Genomic DNA, 24,472 nt, shown 5'->3' with positions numbered 1-24,472 from the left:
AGAGGAGTATTTAAAAAGGACAGTCCCTCCCTCGGGTTACCTTTTTCCGCCGCCACTTTAAGAGAAAGAAGACAGGCTCGCTGGCCGAAAAGGCGGAGCTGGACTATTGCTGCGGTAACCGCCGCCCCAGCATCGCTGTGCTGACCAGCAAGGCTTGCCGGCGCTCTAGCGTGGGCCTCCCCTCGGTTGCTCTGGCACAACGCCACCGCTCCAGTGTGCAGCTACAGGGGCTCCCACTCCCGCTGGCGGGGGGTCACTGCGCAGGAGGCGACCGGCTGGCCAAAGCGGCAGGTTACGGCAAATCATCATGCGCCAAGTCATCCTCTGGCGCCAATGTCCGGAGACGCTCCAGCACCACAACGCCCAGCATGAACCCACGCTTTGCCAAAGCTGCGCACCATTGACACCCACCTGCTGGGGCCCTCCATGTTGCTGGCCAGCCTCATCCAGGTGACTGAGGTGGAGGGCGGGGAAGGGGAGAGCCTGTGGAACCTGGGCCTGCCTGCTGCGGGGGAGCAGCAGGTGGAGATGCGGGGCAGCGGAGGTGGCAGAGGGCCCTGTCCCACTCCAGCACCCTCCACTCGGATGGCGACAGTACCGATGACCACCACAGCCTCTCAGAGGATAGCCAGCTCTCAGAGCCCGACAATGAGCTGCAGCACCCAGCCGAGATGGTGGAGAAGTTGGATGTTTCCAAATGGGAAATCGAGGACACTTCCTGGTGGCTTACCCAGCATTCCCCCTTGCCACTGAGGTTGGTGGCCGAGAGAGTCTCCTCGTCTCGGCCCCTCATATGTGCCCCCTGCTGCCTGCGGAGGAACTTGTCATGTCTCTCGGGTGACGCCACGTCGTACAGTGGCTACTGCCGCTCCAGTCAAATACAGCGCCGGCCAATCTCCACCATCTCCAAGGTGGGCAGCCCCTGGCCGGGTAGGGAGCCTCCGCTGCCAAACCACTGGAGCTCAACCGTCTACCTCCGCCACCCCGCATTCTGCAGAAGTCCCGGGAGCCACTCAGCAGGCTCACTCAGCCCTGCCCTGGGTGCCTACTACGTCCCCTGGCTAGGCCTCCTGTAGCTCAGTTGGTAGAGCATGGTGCTTGCAACGCCAGGGTTGTGGGTTCGATTCCCACGGGGGGCCAGTATGGAAAATGTATGCACTCACTAACTGTAAGTCGCTCTGGATAAGAGCGTGTAAAAAAAAATCCTTCTGTATGTAGTCCAATACCTCCATCGGACAGGGTCCCATCTTTGTTAGTGTTCTTCCATCGTAACGCCTGTGTGAATCTGTGGTAGCTAGCTGCTTTGTTTTGTTTTGTGAGTGACTAGTACTATCCCGCTGTAATTTTAATTTGAGGAATGTGTGTTTTTTTGTGACCAGTTGTTGAGGAACATGTGTGTTGATCTTTGTGAGGGACAATGCTCATAACTCCTGAGGTGAAATTTTCGAAGGCAATCATTGTCACACAGGTTAGGTCTATCAAAAAAAATAATGTTTTATGCTAACGTAGTCTATGTCCTAATGTAGGGGTTCTCAAAGTGGGGTCCTTAAGGTACTGCAGAGGTTCCGTGGCCAGATGTTCCGAGTTGTGTTTTGATAATGAGGGGGTCCCTGATGAATTTGAAATCACAAAAGGGGTCCCCGGACCCAAAAAGTTTGAGAATCCCTGCCCTAATGAACCTGCCCCAGATCAGATGTACTCCTCATATGAGCTGTCCTTTCCTTCTCATTCTCGAGCATCCTAAACGATATTATAACCGCGATCGATAATAGACAGTACTGTGCAGCCGTTTTCATTGACCTGGCCAAGGCTTTCGACTCTGTCAACCACCGCATTCTTATTGGCAGACTAAATAGCCTTGGTTTCTCAAATGACTGCCTCGCCTGGTTCACCAACTACTTCTCAGATAGAGTTCAATGTGTCAAATCGGAGGGCCTGTTGTCTGGACCTATGGCAGTCTCTATGGGGGTGCCACAGGGTTCAATTCTTGGGCCGACTCTTTTCTCTGTGTATATCAATGACGTCGCTCTTGCTGCTGGTGACTCTCAGATCCACCTCTACGCAGACGACACCATTTTGTATACATCTGGCCCTTCATTGGACACTGTGTTAACAAACCTCCAAACGAGCTTCAATTCCATACAACACTCCTTCAGTAGCCTCCAACTGCTCTTAAACACTAGTAAAACTAAATACATGCTCTTCAACCGAACGCTGCTTGCACCCACCCACCCGACTAGAATCACTACACTCGACGGGTCTCACCTAGAGTATGTGGACAACTACAAATATCTAGGTGTCTGGTTAGACTGTAAACTCTCCTTCCAGACTCACATTAAGAATCTCCAATCCAAAGTTAAATCTAGAATCGGTTTCCTATTTCGCAACAAAGCCTCCTTCACTCATGCTGCCAAACATGCCCTCGTAAAACTGACTATCCTACCGATCCTTGACTTCGGCGATGTCATTTACAAAATAGCCTCCAACACTCTACTCAGCAAATTGGATGTAGTCTATCACAGTGCCATCCGTTTTGTCTCCAAAGCCCCATATAATACCCACCACTGTGACCTGTACGCTCTTGTTGGCTGGTCCTCACTACATATTCGTCGCCAAACCCACTGGCTCCAGGCCATCTATAAATCACTGCTAGGCAAATCCCCGCCTTATCTTAGCTCATTGGTCACCATAGCAACACCCACCCGTAGTCTGCGCTCCAGCGGGTATATCTCACTGGTCATCCCCAAAGCCAACACCTCCTTTGGCCGCAATTCCTTCCAGTTCTCTGCTGCCAATGACTGGAACAAATTGCAAAAATCTCTGAAGCTGGAGACACTTATCTCCCTCACTAACTTTAAGCATCAGTTGTCAGAGCACCTTACCGATCACTGCACCTGTACACAGCCCATCTGAAATTAGCCCGCCCAACTACCTCATCCCTATATTGTTATTTATTTTGCTCATTTGTACCCCAGTATCTCTATTTGCACATAATCTCTTGCACATCTATCATTCCAGTGTTAATACTAATTGTAATTATTTTGCACTATAGCCTATTTTATTGCCTTACCTCCATAACTTGCTAAATTTGCACACACTGTATATATATGTATTTCTGTTGTATTTTTTGACTTTGTTTTGTTTTACCCCATATGTAACTCTGTGTTGTTGTTTTTATCGCACTGCTTTGCTTTATCTTGGCCAGGTCGCAGTTGTAAATGAGAACTTGTTCTCAACTGGTTTACCTGGTTAAATAAAGGTGGGGGAAAAAAATAAATAAAAAAAAATAGAGACCACCTCCATAGAGCTACCTCATTAGCGACACCGCTAACAAAGACCGCTAGCTGGTTGGAGCTGAGTAACACGCTGCTACAGCATTGATCTCCCAGTTAGCATGGCTAACTCTCTAACAGTCTCAAAGGCAGGGAGGCCTGAGACAAAGGTCTCGATAGTGACTTAAGGACTGACTATCACTAGTGTTGTTTGAAAATGTTTGTATGATAGCTGAGGAAGTAAATCTGGTGTGTCTCTGCTGCTCCTGAACACACACGAAGCGGCATACATACACACACGTTTTTTCAATGCTGAATTGAATGTCATTGAGAAAACAGAAAGTTGTCATAATGTATTTTTACGCAACCCTCCTTTCTGAATTGACAAGTAATCCAATAAGTAATCATCTAGTTTTTCAAAGTATTGTAATCACACAGGCGTGCGCTGTGTTTCAGTGGTTTGATCAAATATATACAGACATGATGTTGATCAATACTCGATTGGATTTCTAATAATAATATGCCATTTAGCAGACGCTTTTATCCAAAGCGACTTACAGTCACGTGAGCATACATTTTTACATATGGGTGGTCCCGGGGATCGAACCCACTAACCTGGCATTACAAGCGGCATGCTCTACCAATTGAGCTACAGAGGGTCAATTGATGAAGTCCATTCAATGTACAGTATGGTGTAATAGCAAAACCTCAAGCAAAATACATAACACATTTCTCTGCTGCAGTTTTGGTTTGGGAGCGCAGCCTTGGGTGTTGTACTGTCCTGTTGATATTTTTAAAAGGCCTGGTTATTTCTCTCTTGTTTTGTTTCAGGAAAGCCATTGCTAAGTCAGGCCTCCAGCACTTGGCAGCACTGCCCAGCGCCTCAGCCCAAGGCAAAATCGACCCGCTTCGAGAGAACTGCAGCACCATAGACTGGAGTGTGAGTATAGCCTACAGCAGTGTTTCCCAACCCTGGTCCTCGAGTACCCCCAACATTACACAGTTTCGTTGTAGCCCTTGACAAACACACCTCATTCAACTCATTGAGGGCTTGATGATTAGTTGACAAGTTGAATCAGGTGTGCTTGTCCAGGGTTACAATAAAAATGTGTACTATTGGGGGTACTCGATGACCAGGGTTGGGAAACTCTGGCCTACAGCGTATAACGGTTTAGAAAGGTCCCATTCAAGGCCGCCACAGCAGAGATTTCAGATATTGAGGCTATATCCACAGTTGAGGCTTTTTCTTGTTACATTGTCCTCATAGAACCTCTAAAACAAGATTCTTTGCTTAGTTGCTAGAACTTTTTCAATGTGTTCACACAGGTTTTAGACCTAAATCGGGAGACAAAAAGAGGTGAAATGGGGATAGTTGCCTAAGCAAACATACAGAAGCAAAAACTAGTGACTCTCTCCAACCTCTATAATGTGGATAGATTACCTCCATATTCTCTTCTCTGTCCTCCCAGGGTAATGCCCAGTTTGGGGACCATATCTGGTTTGAAACCAGTCTCTCAGGAGACGTCTGTTACGTTGGAGAGCAGTACTGCATCGCAAAGACACTGGTACTGTTATTATTGAGACTGTTACAGTAGTACATTATTCAAGTATTATTTTGGGTACATTTTAAATAAAATAGTTGTTATTTAATTGTTTATTATTAATATTGGCTAAATAAAGACAAATGTTCTCTCTGTGATTCTAGCAAAAGTCAGTGGCGAGGAAGAAATGTGCTGGCTGCAGAATATCAGTCCACACCATGTGTACCGAGCAGCTAGAAAGGGTAAGTGACTGCGTGAACTTCATCAATTATTAGATTATACTTCTACAAGATAACCACGAATGTTCATGTCTGGAGTTTTCACTTTTTTGGAGGGGGTCAATGGGTCATTGACCAATGTTGTTGTATTTTCACTCCACAGGTTAATTTGAGATGTAAGGTATCGTTTAGGGAACCGGGATCTCGAAACATTTCAGAGGTCAGTATTTATGCTACCTGCACCACGCTATCTTTGTTTCTCTCCCAAGTTATTTGTTTGTTGACTGTATTTCGGACCGATTTAGTCTACTTTAGTACATTTTAGTTTCAATCATTTCTAAGCAGTTTTGAGTGACACAGAAGTCTTCTCTGGTGTGCATTGACACAGAAGTCTTCTCTGGTGTGCATTATGATTTATAATGCGTTGTTGACTCAACAACGTTTCCTGATTTCAGCCCAATGTTGTGCGTCACCATTGGGTCCACAGGAGGAGCCAGACTGGGAAGTGTCGACAGTGTGGGAAGGTCAGTTAAAATTATTCAACAACATTAGATTCACATAGACACTACAGATACTGAAGTACTGCAAACCATTAAGAGCTGTCTTGACGCAGCTTTGAAACGTATGTTACTTATTCCTCCACAGGGTTTCCAACAGAAGTTTTCAGAGCTCACGCCACTGTCATAGTGCCGCCCACCTGGATCATACAGGTCCGCAAACCACAGGTACTGTAATGTCGTAATGTTCAACACACACACACACACACACACACACACACACACACACACACACACACACACACACACAGGACAGCTGTTGGTGAGCAGTGAGCACTAGAGGTGCTACAGAGGCAACAAACACAGATATGTTGATTCAAAGGATGTATTTGTTTTTGTCTCCTCAGACATAATTAAAATCAAGTAAAAAGAAGAAATGTGCATCAAGCCCAGTAAGAAGGTAGTAGAGGTAAGGAAAATCATGTTAACATAAAGCAATCTTGTGATTATGATCATGTCCTCTTATGTTGTCGCATATGATGATGAAAACGTTGAGAAGACACAGGATGCCATCTTGTTGTCTCAAGTGTTTTTCTGCTCCAGGAAGCCCTTCATAGTGAAGCCTGTCCCCTCTCAACTCATGAAACCTCTGCTGGTGTTTGTCAACCCTAAGAGTGGAGGCAATCAGGTGAGTTTGCTCAATGTCCACAGCACCCTTGAAACCCGTGTGTATGGGGTTGAATCCTTTAGATTTGTGCACACAACTCAAACATGCATTGATGTCAATGAGAGATTTATGCTGAAGTGGGAGTAAACACTGTCTGTGTCCCTTAGTGTACGAATGAATTACTGATGATGTTCATTAATTGCGGCTGCTGTTCTTGTCTATGGGCTCAGTTGTAAAAGAGATGTAAATCTCAATGTGATCTTCCCTGTTGAATAAATGATGTATTTACATTTTTACATTTTTGTCATTTAGCAGACGCTCTTATCCAGAGCGACTTACAGAAGCAATTAGGGTTAAGTGCCTTGCTCAAGGGCACATCGACAGATTTTTCACCTAGTCGGCTCAGGGATTAGAACCAGCGACCTTTCAGTTACTGGCACAACGCTCTTAACCACTAAGCCACCTGCCGCCCACTTTCATCTACTTACACGCCTTCTTAAAAGTGAAATGTGTTCAGTCACTTCATGGGGAAGACAGTGCATTCATAAATAAAACCCAGGGAGCCAAGATCATCCAGTCGTTCATGTGGTACCTCAACCCCCGACAAGTGTTTGACCTCACCCAGGGAGGGCCCAAGTAAGGGTAAGAGACCACACACTGATGCTGCCTTCACAATCACAAACCTTTGATCATGTTTTGAATGGTATAACAACATAAGTAGTGATTGAGTTTTTAATTGGTGTGCCTGGTTTGTGTTTATTTTTTAAGGTTAGAAATGTATTCCAAAGTGCCCAATCTGCGGATTTCGACATGTGGAGGGGATGGAACGGTGAGCAGCTATGGGACAGTTGAAAGAAAGCATGCTTTAGTCTACATCAGCACGTACATTCACAGTAGTGATATCATAAGTAATATGCTTAACATATTTTGTATTCCTGAAACATATTGATGGACATATAAGGACTGTATGGAGAGGATTACTTCACAGTTTCAGTAAAACAATCAGTTTGGTGCCTAACGTACACTACCCTGGTTCTGCAGGTGGGTTGGATCCTGTCTGTTCTAGACCAGCTCCAGTTGAACCCAGCGCCTGCCATGGCGGTCCTGCCCCTGGGGACGGGAAACGACCTGGCCAGGACCCTCAACTGGAGAGGGGTGAGTGACTGGCTGGCTGGAGAACCATGTCATGAACAAAACATTTCGCTTAGAAATGTTATACGGTGGTCAGTAGAGAGGGATGTCATGTCCCTCAGACTAGGTAGAATCATCACATTAATGTGAGTTACAACAGTATTATATCTTTAAATGTTATATTTTTCAATATTGTTTTGATAATTTCATTTCCACATAGAATACTAATTATGATGGAATCTGTTTTTTGTTTTGAATATCTCTATGAAATTCCTCTCTCTTCATCTCCCAGGGCTACACTGATGAGCGTGTGTCTAAGATCCTGTCTCACGTGGAGGATGGGAACGTGATGCAGATGGACCGCTGGAACCTGCTGATGGAGCCCAACCCAGAGGCCGGTCAAGAGGAGAAGGATGAGCACCAGACATGCAAGGTGACACTACTGACACCACCAGTCCTGTGTTCATAGTAAAGTTCATTAGAACTTCACTAAAGTTCATATTTAGTTTAGAGTAATCGCTCGTGGACAGATCTACATAAACATAACTGGCACCGTAGAATCTGTCGGAAAGGAATGGGGTGCATGGGATAACGACCAGCAGTAGTTCCGGTGTTTGGGTTTTTCGTCACTTGTTATTTGGACAAATCACGATTTTGCAGGTGTTAGCATCTTTCGAATTGCAGAAGGGGAGGGGACATTCGGCCTGTAACATGCGAAGAGAGAGGGTGGAGCTCCTCGTTCTAGCATATCTTAATCCCTTCTCTTAACACGTATGGACCCAGAACTCAATCAAGCAGCTGACCAATTACATGAGACTTTAGTTCTGGGTTAACCGAGATTAAGTTTGGAGTGATCATTCTGTCACTATCCATGTGTGATATGACAATAACTTTTGTATTTATCAATGTTTTATTAAATGAAGATAACAACATAAAGATTGACCACATACATTCTTTTTTTGCGATTCATTGATGCAGTTTTTGATATATTCACATTTATATAATATGGGATAGGGACTTTTTCGTGGACATACTGTATCTACGGTATTTGCATCAGCCCTTACAGTGAGGGAAAAAAGTATTTGATCCCCTGCTGATTTTGTACGTTTGCCCACTGACAAATAAATGATCAGTCTATAATTTTTATGGTAGGTTTATTTGAACAGTGAGAGACAGAATAACAACAACAAAATCCAGAAAAATGCATGTCAAAAATGTTATAAATTGATTTGCATTTTAATAGGGGAAATAAGTATTTGACCCCCTCTCAATCAGAAAGATTTCTGGCTCCCAGGTGTCTTTTATACAGGTAATGAGCTGAGATTAGGAGCACACTCTTAAAGGGAGTGCTCCTAATCTCAGCTTGTTACCTGTATAAAAGACACCTGTCCACAGAAGCAATCAATCAATCAGATTCCAAACTCTCCACCATGGCCAAGACCAAAGAGCTCTCCAAGGATGTCAGGGACAAGATTGTAAACCTACACAAGGCTGGAATGGGCTACAAGACCATCGCCAAGCAGCTTGGTGAGAAGGTGACAACAGTTGGTGCGATTATTCGCAAATGGAAGAACTGTCAATCTCCCTCGGCCTGGGGCTCCATGCAAGATCTCACCTCGTGGAGTTGCAATGATCATGAGAACGGTGAGGAATCAGCCCAGAACTACACGGGAGGATCTTGTCAATGATCTCAAGGCAGCTGGGACCATAGTCACCAAGAAAACAATTGGTAACACACTACGCCGTAAAGGACTGAAATACAAAATACAAAATCAGCAGGGGATCAAATACTTTTTTCCCTCACTGTATATCTATATACATTATTTCTGGTGGCTATCTATATCTTTCATGTGTCTGCTTTGTCTGTTAGCTCCCCATTGATGTCTTCAACAACTACTTCAGCCTCGGCTTCGACGCTCACGTCACACTGAGTCCAGAGGTTTGTCAAACATTTTCATATTTCGCTAGCTGAAATTACTTTCGCTAGCTGAAATGACTTTCACTAGCTGAAATGACTTCACTATAATAATTGTTACTGCAGCCTAAAGCAATACTTCTCTCTCTCTTAGAGGCCAACCCGGAGAAATTCAACAGCCGTTTGCGGAATAAGATGTTCTATGCAGGGGTGAGTGCTTCGATTAAATATCTCACTTTGATCCTCTCTCACTATGGATTGTTTGCTCTGTGTCTGATCTGGTTTACTGTATATCTGGGTCATGTTCATTAGGGCAAAATGTTTCGAAACATTTTGAAATGGAAAACAAGCATTCACAAAGTTTCACTTTGTTTCAAACTGTTTGCCGTCTGCACACGCCTTCTCTGACTGCCTGAGTGGTAGCTCCAAAGACCTGGCCAAACACATCAGAGTTGTGGTGAGTGGACTTCTAAACCTGTTCTAGACCTTAATTGGACCAAGACTCTGAGCACAACGAGAAAGAATCTGAATGGTTCCCATGACTTAGTGTTGAAACCATATTTGATCAGTTTCTAAAATTAAAGTTTTCCTGACCAACATGGTTGATTTTTAGGGATGTTGCTAGGATCCCAATGTCCATTCTAGAGTTATATATTGAATTCTATGGTCTGTACTCTGTTTCTCTGAAACCCCTTTGCATCAGTGTGACGGCACAGACGTTACCTCCAAAGTCCAGGACCTGAAGTTGCAGTGTCTAGCAATGTTCTTCAACATTCCCAGGTGTTAAGCATTTAGAATCTTTTGACGCTGATGGGACGCTCCACCAGTATATACACTCCAGTGGAGGTTCCTCAGAGGAGGAAGGGGAGGACCATCCTCCTCAGTGAATTTCATAAAAAATAAAAATTGTAAAAAAAAATTAAAGTTTTATTTCTTAGATAAAACTATACTAAATATAATCATGTCACCAAATTATTGATTAAAACACACTATTTTGCAATGAATGTCTACAGCAGCCTCAACAGCACTCTGTAGGGTAGCACCATGGTGTAGCAGGAGGACAGCTAGCTTCCGTCCTCCTCTGGGTACATTGACTTCAATACAAAACCTAGGAGGCTCATGGTTCTCACCCCCTTCCATAGACTTACACAGTAATTATGACAACTTCCAGATGACGTCTTCCAACCTATCAGAGCTCTTGCAGCATGAACTGACATGTTGTCCACCCAAACAAAGGATCAGATAATTAATCTAGTACTGAAAGCATAAACTACAGCTAGCTAGCACTGCAGTGCATACAATGTGGTGAGTAGTTGACTCAAAGAGAGAGAAAGACAATAGTTGAACAGAAATACAATTCTTCCAAAATGAAGGAGAAGCAAGAGAGAGATAGAGAGAGAGAGATTTCGTCATTTTTTTGTAAACTTTCAGTTTCACTTACTTAGCTAGCAAAGTTTAGTCTACTCAAACACCCTGCTCAAACAGAGGGATGCTATGTTAGCTACCTGGCTATGACTATCCAATACTACACTGGAACTATTCCAAGTCAAGGTAAGCTTTTGGTTATACTAATTTATTGCCACCGGGGCCCGCCAGTGTAAGTGCTGAACTGCTTACTGACTGTAACGTTACTGCATGATTGTAGCGGGTTTACTTACTCGTTAGTTCTATTAGCTATGTTGACTATGACGTTACTTTAGCTAATATGGTGACAAGGATATAGGCTGTGTGTAGCGGTTATGATATGGTTTGGCTTGGAAAGTTTTTTTTGCCTGGTCACATACAACTGATGTGATGAAGTCCACAAGTGAAGGGAAAAGGTGAGAGGAGGAGAGCGCATAGATGTGAGATGGAATACAACATGGCTGCAACGAAAGTGAACTGTGTTTACGCGTGATCAGTGGTTTATTCATTCTTCCGATTCTGTTGAAAAACGTTTCTTAAACGGAAAAAAACGTGGATAAACATACCTGAATTTGTCTAATAGAAACACTCGCTTGCAACTGTTGGACTAATGATTACACCCTATATCAGCTAGATGCAGATGTATTGAATGTGTCACTGTCTGTCCATGTGTCACTGTCTGTCACCTCAAATAGGCTAGGTTGTAGCAACCTCATGATGGTACAGGGAAAATTCAAGTATCATGTAGTAGTCTAAACCTATCGCTGTTACATTGAACTGGGTGAATGGAATATGAATGACAGTCATCCAATATGCTGTAATAGAAATAAGGCCATGCTGATGATTTAAAAAAAAATCCTCCCTCATCTTAAACGGCACTGACCGCCACTGATAAACTCTCATTTATAGACATTAAGTCAATATAATGGACACACAGAACGATATAAATGCACCAGTATCCCCCCTGTTCCTCTGTGTTGTAGATGTGCATTATGATGCAGTTATACAGCATTGTAAGTCTTGTCATGAGCATGTATGACCACCCTATAATGTGTTATATTCATCTTATAAAGAGCCTGACTCATAGAGTTGAATAGACGGCACACTTGGCCCAAAGCCTTTTAGCATGGACAGCGCATGGGACTTGCTATGGGTTAAAGAAGGATCCCATAATTACATCCAGGTCAGCAGAAGAGGTAAGCCAATGAATTCTACTCCTAAGCAAACATTCCATAACTGCTGCAGGTGGCATTAAATCACCAACATAAACGTTATACCTATTCAGACTATACACACTCCAGCACAGTAGGTGGTGGTATGCACCTTTTCAGTTTATTTATGCCGATACACTCATAGAAGTAAAAGAATGGACTACTTTAAAATGGAGATGGCCCTCAATGGCTCTGCCCATGCTGTCACAGAAGAGGCCATTGGAAAGACAGGTGATGAGCTCTCTAGTAAATCTCTATGGCATGACCAGCCATTTTGAGACGGTAGAACATTTCCTTCATAGAGACATACCATATTATAAGCCTTATTAAAAGACATCATAAAGGCTCATACATGTTTGCAACAAGTTATAAAGCATTAAACCTGCATTATACTTATTATCAAGTATTTGACTGTGTACTGCAGTTACTGTGCCGGCACCAAGCCATGGGGTCACCCCAGTGAGCACCTTGACTTTGAGCCACAGAGACACGACGACGGCTGCATCGAGGTCATCGGATTCACCATGACCTCTCTGGTGAGCTCTCAACCTCCTCTGATGTCCTCTACATCTCATGGAACACATTCATTACCATATGTACCTAACATGCACGTTGTAGTCTATGTGTATATCTATTTTGTTATTTTAAGCACCATTGGACTCTTTCAACTAATATTCAGGCTTGGATTGTGATGCGTTGTCTGAATGTTATTTTCATTACAACATCGTCATTCAACTCTCATCAGTATCTCTCAATTTCCCTCTGGGGATCAATAAAATGTATTCAATTCAGTTCAATGTCCTGTCTTCCTGTTCATCCCACTCTGCAAGCGGGTGGTCACGGCGAAAGGTTGAACCAGTGTAAGGAAGTGACCCTGACCACGTACAAGTCAATCCCCATGCAGGTGGACGGCGAGCCCTGTAAGCTAGCCCCCTCCGTCATCCACATCAACCTGAGGAACCAGGCCAAGATGGTGCAAAAGACCAAGAGGAGGATCTCCATGCCCCAGCTCAATGAGTTAGTAGCCCTAAACCTTGTGATACCAGACCTCAACACTGTATTCCCGTTCGGCAATTGGCTTGATGAGGAACCTAGAATGACTGTAGTCGAGGCTAGAGTTAAGGCTACCCATATGATTCCATATGGATTTCTAGTAACTCACTCGTGGCCAACAATAACCTATACAATATGTACAAAAATCATGTTTCTGTCTGTGTCGTCTAAGTCAGCAGCCAGTTCCTGAGAAGCTGCAGATCAGAGTGAACAGGATCAGCATGCACACTTATGAGGGCCTGTACTACAACAAGGACAAGCTCAAAGAGGCCTGTAAGTAAAAACATACATATTCTACACACCACACCTCTACCATTCCTTTACTAGGGAGACTACTATGGCAGGGGTATAGCAGATCCATAAATGCAGGCTTTTGCTCCAGCCCATTAGCAAACACCTGTAACTGAATGTCTTTTCTCTGTCTCAGCTATCCCACTGGGCATCATCACGGTCCCAGGAGACAGCGATCTGGAGAACTGCCGTTCACACATAGAGAGTCTACAGGACAGTCTACAGGAGGTAGGTACAGGAGGCGCATGTAGGAGATATGTACAGTTATGGGCACTAAAACGTTTTTAAAACCCTGTTGCACACACATTGCGGCAATTGTTCATCCAATACGTTGACGCAACCTAAAATGTTGGTGCCCGCAACTGTAGGGAGGAGTGGGAATACAGATTAGCCAAGTCCCTTTTATAGGTAGTGCAATAGAGAGTGAAATAGATAGAGAGTGAAAATGCGTGTGGGCGAAAGCATGAATGAGTGTCAGAATATGTGAAATCAAGAAAAAAGGAACGAGTGAGAGCGTGAGAGAAAGAGAGTATGATGAGTGTCTTTTTAATAATCTGACCATAGACTTCATGTTGTCTGCTGTGCCTGCTAGTGGAGCTCAGATGAGACACATAGGGAAGATCTCAATTGCATACTCCTCGCATCTTCTCTCCTCGTCTCCTTCCCAAAACCCATTGGATGAGAAAGCTGGAGGTCCCTCCCCTCTGACCTTCTCCTCCAATGGGTTTTGAGAAGGAGGCGAGGAGAGAGGACGTGAGGAGTATGCAATTGAGATTCTCCCAGTTACTCCTTTCACGTAGGATGTAAAAAAAAAAAAGTCCAATGTTTGTATGACCCCTTTCAAACAGGCCCATTTTTACCACATTCTTGCTGGCATAAGCCTTTTATACCTTCCGTGCGCATGCCAGCATGCCGGTGACGAGTGCACAGTGGGGGTGTGCAGATGTTGGGTGTGCAGATGTTGGGTGTGCAGATGTTGGTGGGCGTCTATTTGAATAAATCCATTGAATATACACCATCATCAAGAAATCCATTATCAATTAGTTTAGGCAGGTCCTAAGAAACATTATAAGACTAATAGCATGTATTTTCAAAATAATAGATTAGCATATTTTGAGTTTAATTATGTTACTGGTCTGTACAGCCTATAGGCTACATGGCTGCGGCATGCAAGTTAAATCAATATTTTGTTAATTAAACAGACAAGACACCATGATCACAGCCAACACACATACACTGAGTATACAAAACATTTCCATGACATAGACTGACTGACCAGGTGAATTCAGGTGAAAGCTATGATCCCTTATTGATGTCACCTGTTAAATCCACTTCAATCAATGTAGATGAAGGGGAGGAGACAGGTTAAAGAAGGATTCTTAAGCTTTGAGACAATTGAGACATGGATTGTGTACATGTGCCATTCAGAGGGACAATGGGCAAGACAAAATACTTAAGTGCCTTTGAACGGGGTATGGTAGTAGGTGCCAGGTCCACCGGTTTGTGTCAAGAACTGCAACGCTGCTGGGGTTTTTACGCTCAACAGTTTCCCGTGTGTATCAAGAATGGTCCACCACCCAAAGGACATCCAGCCAACTTGACACAACTGTGAGAAGCATTGGAGTCAACATGGGCCAGCATCCCTGTGGAACACTTTCGACACCTTGTAGAGTCCATGCCTGACGAATTGAGTCTGTTCTGAGGGCAAAAGGGGGGGGGTGCAACTCAATATTAGGAAGGTGTTCCTAATGTTTGGTATACTCAGTGTATATTTTATAGTAGCAATGTAATGGAATATAACAAAACAAAATAGAAATAACATTTTTCCCACACATCTTGAGTGTCACAGGAACACGTGGAACCGTGTTCAAATTTCACAACCTCAGCGGGCTTTTGTAGTTGCCTATATACAATCGAGCAACATAATAGGCCTACACTTGATTTAGGCTACATTATTACAAGCTACATTTTTCTGATCAGTGATAGATGAGCAAATGAATAGATGAGCTATCACCTCCACCTACTTATTTGCCCAGCCAGAGACCAAGTAACCAAATATACAGACAGAGGTTCAGTGAAACAAAATCACATTGATTGATTATCAGACAAGTCACAGAATTTTGGTCGGGAGTAGCCTACTAAGCAAGTGAATAGCAAAAATAATGCACTTGTAAACTACATTCTAGCAAAATGTTATGATTAGTGCGAATAGAGCCAACTAGACTAAGGATGAACATGAGCAGCAATCACCTCAACTTAACTAACATTTCCCCAGCCTAATTGCAACCAAATATCCAAACAGAGATTTAGTGGGGGAAAAAATCTGACATTGACTAATTTATCAAGACGAGTTCCCACGCTTGTCTCAAAGCAGCGCGATGGCGCTGTCTCAATCAAAACGGTAGTGAAATTATAATCTAGTTGACCGCACGCGGGCATTGCTTCAAATGTATTATAACGATTGGATCACTTCGGGAGTTTCAGTAAGCAACAATTTGATACATGCCTGTCAGTGTAGTGCGTGCAAATGCCGCTTCATCATTACGGCTATGCAGACTGCCAAGTTTGAGGTCTTATAACAACAATAGAATGTTCATGATTGAATGCATGCCAAAGACCGTAAGATAAAAGGGAACATTTATACTGAGGGGTTTGCAGAACTTTTAAACACATTGCAATGATCATGACTAGGTCGGTTGGCGGAAATGAAAGTACAGGCTTTGTTGCCGGGTTTTCATCTTGGTTTGAAAGGGATAATACACATTACATACGCTCCTCTGAAAAAACTGAAGTACCTGTTTCTGAGCGATAAAGATGATAGTTGGCCAATAAGTAGGAATGAGATGACATAATTAAGCTGTTCTCCTATTCTCTTACAGGAAAGTGATGCTGTGAAATCAAAGAGGCTATCATCACAAAAGCTTTCCCCCAAAAATGTGCTTCCTTGACTGTAAGTATTGCTACCTGAACAAAGAACATATTTTGTAAGAGAACGAACTTCCTCATTGTGGAAACAATTGAAATTAGGTTTCTGTCCAGGTATGTAATATCAGTATTGGGCAGGGACATTTAGATTCAGAAAGGTGTTAACTTTATTTTCAGGCACAACTGCTGATCGATTCTACAGAATAGATGGTGCTCAGGTATGTACTTGTTATTGTGTCATTCAATTACAACAGATTGTTTTTTCTTGACCACGTGACTTGACTAGGAAAAACATTTGGACATTATGGGAAAGCTTATAAATATGCAAGGCCACCATCTATAGCACCCACTGTCTAGGGTTTTAATGAGGCATGTTGTTATGACACAATGTCATGACTCTTTTATAAACTCTGTTATAAACTGTTATAACTTCAAGGAGCACCTCATCTACACCTCCTCCAAGACCGGCCTGTGCAGGTCAGACCCTGACTTTAGCCTGACTCCTATACGTCTTTGTGAGCATTTTCAGTTGTAATATGGTTTCACCAATTCATCAGACCATTTAATGTTGTTCTATGGTTGCACCAGTGTTATTTATCAGACTAATTAACATTGGTCTTGGTGAACTGTGGTGTCTTTTTGATGACTGTTCATTCAGTGTCTACATTCTAATTTTGTGGCATCGTAGCATATTGGTCATGAGCAATGGCCAGGAGCGATAACCCAATGACCTTAAAACAACCTTGATAGAACATCAGATCTCAAAATGTTGCCCATTGGGTAGTTATAATTATAGCTACTCCACAGCATACCTGTATGTGAGTGTTTGTTTTAATGATAGTGGATCAGTGTTCTCATCTTCATGGTCAGCTATCAGTATAGCATTATGGCTTGCTATTTGACATAGCTAAGTGTCACAAAGCCATGCCACCTCGCTCCGGTTCAGTATGGAAGAAAAGTTATTTCTACACATGTATGAAAAAACTTCTAAAGAACTTGATTCAGCATTGGTGTGGCTAATTTGAGCTCACTCACCATATTATTGTTTAATAATAATAGTAATAATGCATTTTATATATTTACATTTACGTCATTTAGCAGACGCTCTTATCCAGAGCGACTTACAAATTGGTGCATTCACCTTATAGCCAGTGGGATAACCACTTTACAATATGTATTTTTTTATTTTTTATTTAAAAAAAAATTGGGGGTAAGGGGGGGTAGAAGGATTACTTTATCCTATCCCAGGTATTCCTTAAAGAGGTGGGGTTTCAAGTGTCTCCGGAAGGTGGTGAGTGAAACCCCACAATATATCTAAACACTTTCTCACAAACCCCTTAATATTTAAGATGTGTCGTCCATGCTTTGTCATGGGTCGTTCCATGTCATTTCAGCAAGCCATGACACCCACCATCTCAGATTGTTCTGAAATCGTTTCTGTAGTTAGAAACAGCTAAGATAAGCATTCCGGAAACAATATTTTGTTGAAATGCAATACTCCGAGCTGCGGCTTTAAGGATTGTTTCTTCACCTATGTAATGTATTCTCAGTGAATTTGTGGATGTTTTTTTCCTCTGTTCAGAGAAATGAGTCATTGAAGTTCTTGGGTTTATTTCCCATATAGTTGTTGGGTTTATGTTAATTCCCATATACTCGTTGTTGGGGTGGGATTGGCGTGGGGTGTGGGGGTCCGTGGGTGGCTTTTGACAATTTCTTTGGATTCCTCATGTCTAACATTGTTAGAAAAAAGTTGGTCCAAATCAGATGTTAGGTACTATATTTATTGAATATTATATGAATCCTATAAATTAAAAAGGCCAATATGGGTGCAATCAATTAGCTAAATTTTTCAGAGATCTAATTATATTTCAACAAAATAATGTTGCTGGAATGCTAATCTTAGCTGTTTCTTTTTTTTTTTTTCTCAAAGGTTTTTTTATTTGTCATTTTTTATGATTATACAGATAACAGACAGAACAGGTAGAGCGCAGAACACACACGGATCCTCTACCAAATCAAATCAAACCCACCCCAACCCCCCAATGCTCTAATGGAGTCCCACCCCAAAACCAGACTTAAAGCAGGCATGATATACAATGACTAAGATAATCAAATAGTTAAAAAAAATACAAAGATATTATAAAACAAAAAGTTAAAAAATAGTAAAAATAATGATACTGTTAGATTCAGCAGAGTAAAAAACTAACGGACGACTAGTATAGCTCAAACCAAGTTTAATCACCCAATGGGTCAAACAGCTGAAAAGACAAAGACATGTTCCCACCAGCACAAGTACAGTTGAAGTCGGAAGTTTACATACACCTTAGCCAAATACATTTAAACTCAGTTTTTCACAATTCCTGACATTTAATCCTAGTAACAATTCACTGTCTTAGGTCACTGTCTTCACTGTCTTAACATTTTTGACATGCGTTTTTCTGGATTTTTGTTGTTGTTATTCTGTCTCTCACTGTTCAAATAAACCTACCATTAAAATTCTAGACGGATCATTTCTTTGTCAGTAGGCAAATGTACAAAATCAGCAGGGGATCAAATACTTTTTTTTCTCACTGTATATGTATGTATGTGTATATATATGTATGTATGTGTATATAGATATGTGTGTGTGTGTGTGTGTATATATGCACAGTTGAAGTCGGAAGTTTACATACACCTTAGCCAAATACATTTCAACTCAGTTTTTCACAATTCCTGACATTTAATCCTTGTAAAAATTCCCTGTTTTAGGTCAGTTAGGATCACCACTTTATTTTAAGAATGTGAAATGTTAGAATAATAGTAGAGAATGATTTATTTCAGCTTTTCATTTTTTTCATCACATTCCCAGTGGGTCAGAAGTTTACATACACTCAATTCATATTTGGTAGCATTGCCTTTAAATTGTTTAACTTGGGTCAAACGTTTCGGGTAGCCTTCCACAAGCTTCCCACAATAAGTTGGGTGAATTTTGGCCCATTCCTCCTGACAGAGCTGGTGTAACTTTGTCAGGTTTGTAGGTCTCCTTGCTCGCACACGCTTTTTCAGTTCTGCCCACAAATGTTCTATAGAATTGAAGTCAGGGCTTTGTGATGACCACTCCAATACCTTGACTTTGTTGTCCTTAAGCCATTTTGCCACAACTTTGGAAGTATGCTTGGGGTTATTGTCCATTTGGAAGACCCATTTGCGACCAAGCTTTAACTTCCTGACTGATGTCTTGAGATGTTGCTTCAATATAACCACATACTTTTCCTTCCTCATGATGCTATCTATTTTGTGAAGTGCACCAGTCCCTCCTGCAGCAAAACACCCCCAAAGCATGATGCTGCCACCCCCGTGCTTCACGGTTGGGATGGTGTTCTTCGGCTTGCAAGCACCCCCTTTTTCCTCCAAACGTAACGATGGTCATTATGGCCAAACAGTTATATTTTTGTTTCATCTGATCAGAGGACATTTCTCCAAAAAGTACAATCTTTGTCCCCATGTGCAGTTGCAAACCGTAGTCTGGCTTTTTTATGGTGGTTTTGGAGTAGTGGCTTCTTCCTTGCTGAGTGGCCTTTGAGGTTATGTCGATATATGACTTGTTTTACTGTGGATATAGATACTTTTGTACCTGTTTCCTCCAGCATCTTCACAAGGTCCTTTGCTGTTGTTCTGGGATTGATTTGCACTTTTCGCACCAAAGTACGTTCATCTCTAGGAGACAGAACACGTCTCCTTTTGAGCGGTATGACGGATGCGTGGTCCCATGGTGTTTATACTTGCGTACTATTGTTTGTACAGATGAATGTGGTACCTTCAGGCGTTTGGAAATTGCTCCCAAGGATGAACCAGACTTGTGGAGGTTTGCCTTTTTTTTCTGAGGTCTTGGCTGATTTCTTTTGATTTTCTCATGATGTCAAGCAAAGAGGCACTGAGTTTGAAGGTAGGCCTTGAAATACATCCACAGGTACACCTCCAATTGACTCAAATTATGTCAATTAGCCTATCAGAAGCTTCTAAAGCCATGACATCATTTTCTGGAATTTTCCAAGCTGTTTAAAGGCACAGTCAACTTAGTGTATGTAAACTTTTGACCAACTGGAATTGTGATTAAGTGAATTATAAGTGAAATAATCTGTCTGTAAACAATTGTTGGAAAAATTACTTGTGTCATGCACAAAGTAGATGTCCTAACCGACTTGCCAAAACTATAGTTTGTTAACAAGAAATTTGTGGATTGGTTGAAAAACGAGTTTTAATGAGTCCAACATAAGTGTATGTAAACTTCCGACTTCAACTGTATATATACCCCATTTTAGGTGGAGTCTCCTCCTTTTCTCTAAACATTACATATTTGTTGCTAGGCAGGAAGTTAACTGATGTGGGTAATAAATTGTTCCTTCCCCTTCATGTGACCTGACCTGACCTCGGCCCCCATTCCTCACTAATCCACAGCTATCCACCCTTATCTGACCCCACCATATACATTCCTACTACATATAACCATTAACTTCTGGTGTATCAAGTATTTCAAATTACAACCCAACAACTGAAACCAGACTGTAGCCCTTCTCCTCTCCATAGAATACATGATGTCTAACAATAACATGTTCTGACAGAATGTAAACGCAACATCCCCTCTCTCCCTCAGTTACATGAATAAGGATATTTCAAGTTTAGAACCCATCACTACAAATTCTAATTTAGGTTGGTTTATGGAGTTGTGAAATTAGCTGGGTCCATGTCTTCTACAAAGGATAGGAAAGGTTGGCAGATATTATAAAATGTAATTGCAGATCCCCTAACGGAGTAGTGTATTTTCTCTAGCTTGAGATGTTGCATAACTTCCTTTATCCAATGGTTAAAATTAGGAGGAAACCGATCCTTCCACTTAAATAGTATAAGACGTCTAGCTAGAAGAGTAGTAAATGCCAGCATGTTGCCTATTGAACTGTTTAGAGGGGCCTCCTGTGGTGCCACTCCCAATAATGCAATAAAGGCAGAAGGTTCTATAGGTCTCTCCAGTATCTCCAGTTCAACTCCGCTGAACTTAAACTTTTGCAGGTTATGCGCCATTTACGCATTAAAACAAAAATAAAAGTTGAACAACGTAAAGCACGTCATTCAAAGGCTGTGTTTCCTAGCTCTTTTTGGGTCAAAGCGCAAAGAAAGTATTAAATAAATGCAATTTCAGCAGGAGCTCGGAAAAACATCACCTACTCCATGGCTTGCTCACTAGCGCCCCAATCTGTTTCTAACAACAGAAACGATTTCAGAACAATCTGAGATGATGGGTGTCGAAATCCTCTTTGTTGTGCTTTTTGAGGTGGAACGACCCCCCTGTCTTTATCTTTGAATGAGAGGGGCTAAAATTGTGAATGTTCATCGGTCCCACACAACTATTGCTGATTTCAGACCCATGCTTAGGTATGCTGTCTGTGTTACACTTACTGTCTTGCCATGCTTTTACTTGTTGTGATCATCATCTTGTCATGGTGATGATGATGATGATGATGATGATCATAACCTCAGTCTAATGTAATTTAGCTTTGTGTAAAAGCTGTCTTTTGCCATTTCCTCACAGTTCTGGAAGTGCTCTGTCATGTGATGCGGAAACAGGTAAACATCCCCAGATTTGTTCTCAGTAATCTGAGAACAGGTACAACCGCAGTTGTCCATTTTGAACAATATTGAATTTACGCAGAGCAAAGTTTCAGCCTCACGTTGTTTAAGGTCCACTGTTCAAAAAATGTAATGAAAAGCCTCAAGTAAATTGTGAAAAGTAAAGATGCCTAACTCTGCTTTTACAGTAACTGAGTTAATTGAGTGTGTGAAGACAGAATATTTCAAAAGGGTAACTCAATAACATGTTTAGTTACACAGCATTCATTCCTACCATGCATCCTCCTTTAAGTCTTCTTACATTGATTTAATGTCTTCACTTTAAGAAGTGTAAGATAGTAGGCAAGTATGAGTGTACAAGTTAAATCACCAATAAAGTTAAAGCAAGTTAACGCACTATAAAGTTCAATCACTGTAAAGATGAAGAACAGTGAAGTTGAAGAACTGTAAAGTTGAAGCATTAACCATAATTTTTCCTCACAGCTCATAGAGCTCCACAAACAGGGGGCAGATAATTTCACGCAGGATACTTTGGGCTGCACCTTACTCCATTATGCAGTGGAGGTGGGCTGCAAGGAGATTGCCAAGTACATCATAGACAACGGTAAGAGACTAACCCATCAAACACTGCAGTTGACTCCCATAACTTTAAGAATTAGAAAGTGATTTCAAGTACTGATATGACACTGTTTATTTTTAACTTCTCGATAATGGAAGCGCTCTGCAGTATCACATACACTGAGTATACAAAACATTAAGAACACCTGCTCTTTCCATGACATAGACTGACCAGGTGAATCCAGGTGAAAGATGTCACTTGTTAAATCCACTTCAATCAGTGTGAATGAAGGGGAGGAGACAGGTTAAAGAAGGATTTTTAAGCCTTGAGACAATTGAGACATGGATTGTGTATGTGTGCCATTCAGAGAGTGAATGGGCAAGACAAAAAATTGGAGTACCTTTCAACAGGGTATGGTAGTACCGGTTTGTGTCAAGAACTGCAACGCTGCTGGGTTTTTCACACTCAACAGTTTCCTGTGTGTATCAAGAATGGTCCACCACCCAAAGCACATCCGGACAATTTGACACAACTGTGGGAAGCTTTGTAGTCAACATGGGCCAGCATCCCTGTAGAATGCTTTCGACACCTTGTAGAGTCCATGCCTCGACGAATTGAGACTGTTCTGAGGGCAAAAAAAGGGGGGTGGGGGTGGGGGATTGCATCTCAATATTAGGAAGGTGTTCCTAATGTTTGTTATTCTCAGTGTATAAACCCAATGAACATGTAAATATTTTCCCTCACTGTTGTGGATCAAACATAAAGAAGCATTCTAACACATCTAACATGAATGATAGATATGTGTAAAATACTGTAGGGGCGCTTGTGTGCACATGGATACTGGATGCAATATCTGAATCCTGTCAATTTCTTTACACACAGCACCTACCACTCTCCTGGATGTCACAGAAAAAGAGACGTGAGTCATATTGTCAACTTCCTTTTATTGATTTTCTATATGAAATCTTTTGACACAGAACATCATGCAACCAGTTCAACTCTCTACTGATTACTATTAAAGCATAGCTCTGCCCTCAAATAATACAAATTAAAATACACCTCATTTATATGAAATACTCAGTTCCTGGATAAAGTCTGTCAACTGGGTCAAACCTAGAGCTCCCAGGTACAACACAACCTGATTGACAAATGTTGTTTGTGTGTGCGCACGTCTGTGTCTGCACGTATGTGTGTGTGTCTTTTTGTCTCTGTATGTGTGTGCGTGTGTGTGTCTATGTATGACACAGAGGGGAGACGGCTCTCCATAAAGCTGCGTTCACGCGTCAGAGGACCATCTGCCACTACCTGGTGGAGGCCGGGGCTTCCCTCATGAAGACTGACCTTCAGGTAAATTAAATTGAATCAGGCTGATGGTTATCATAATCAGGCTGATGGTTATCATAATCAGGCTGATGGTTATCATAATTACCTAGCTCAAGTTCAGTAAAGGGGCCTTTTTTACTTGACCTTCAGGTAAAGGGCTCAATTAATCAGGCTGATGGTTATCAAAACCAGGCTGATGGTTAATAATAAAGCCTAGCTATAGTCCAGGAAAGGCCTATTTTAGGGGCATATTGCTGTCTATACTTTGTAATTGTGATTAATGTTCTTCTCTGTCAGTGCGAATTGTAGCCCTGCAGGATTCCTGGCTGGTCCCATAGATCCACAATGGTCTTAGTACACTACACAGTCACCATGGTGAACTCACTGGCAACAGGAAAAAGCCTATCATATGAGAATATTTTCCTGTTTGCTTGCCAATATAAAAACTAGATTTTATTTCAGTGTGTTTTTTTTGCATTATCATCAGAATCTACCAAAAAGCACAGTTACACACACACACACACACACACACACATACATTTATCTGTTTAACCCCCATCTCCCTTTCTCTCTCTCTCGCTCTCATCCCCCCTTCTTTCTCTCAACCCCTCTCACCCCTCCTTTTCTCTCTCTTCACCCTTCCCCCGTCCTCTCTAATCCCCACTCTCTCTCCACCCCCTCATCCCCCTCCCCCGCCCTCCCTTCCTCAGGGTGAGACGCCGAAGCGGCGTGCGGAGAAGGCCAATGACCAGGAGCTGGCTGAGTACTTGGAGAACTGCCAGCACTACCAGATGATCCAGTGAGAGGACCAGGAGACTGCTGTATGATGATCCCGCTATTTACCGCAACCGCACCACGCTC

At 42.3% G+C, this 24,472-nt stretch overlaps 1 pseudogene; it reads left to right on the top strand.

The window, feature by feature from the left end:
* The first annotated feature begins 426 nt into the window (after positions 1-426).
* On the top strand, positions 427-24,438 carry LOC121555279 (annotated as a pseudogene).
* Positions 24,439-24,472: the final 34 nt, after the last annotated feature.

This window comes from Coregonus clupeaformis, chromosome 11 (assembly GCF_020615455.1).
Source record: "Coregonus clupeaformis isolate EN_2021a chromosome 11, ASM2061545v1, whole genome shotgun sequence".
Lineage (NCBI taxonomy): Eukaryota > Metazoa > Chordata > Actinopteri > Salmoniformes > Salmonidae > Coregonus > Coregonus clupeaformis.
Note: the sequence above shows the minus strand (reverse complement) of the source record. Positions and strands in the feature narration are given on the sequence as shown.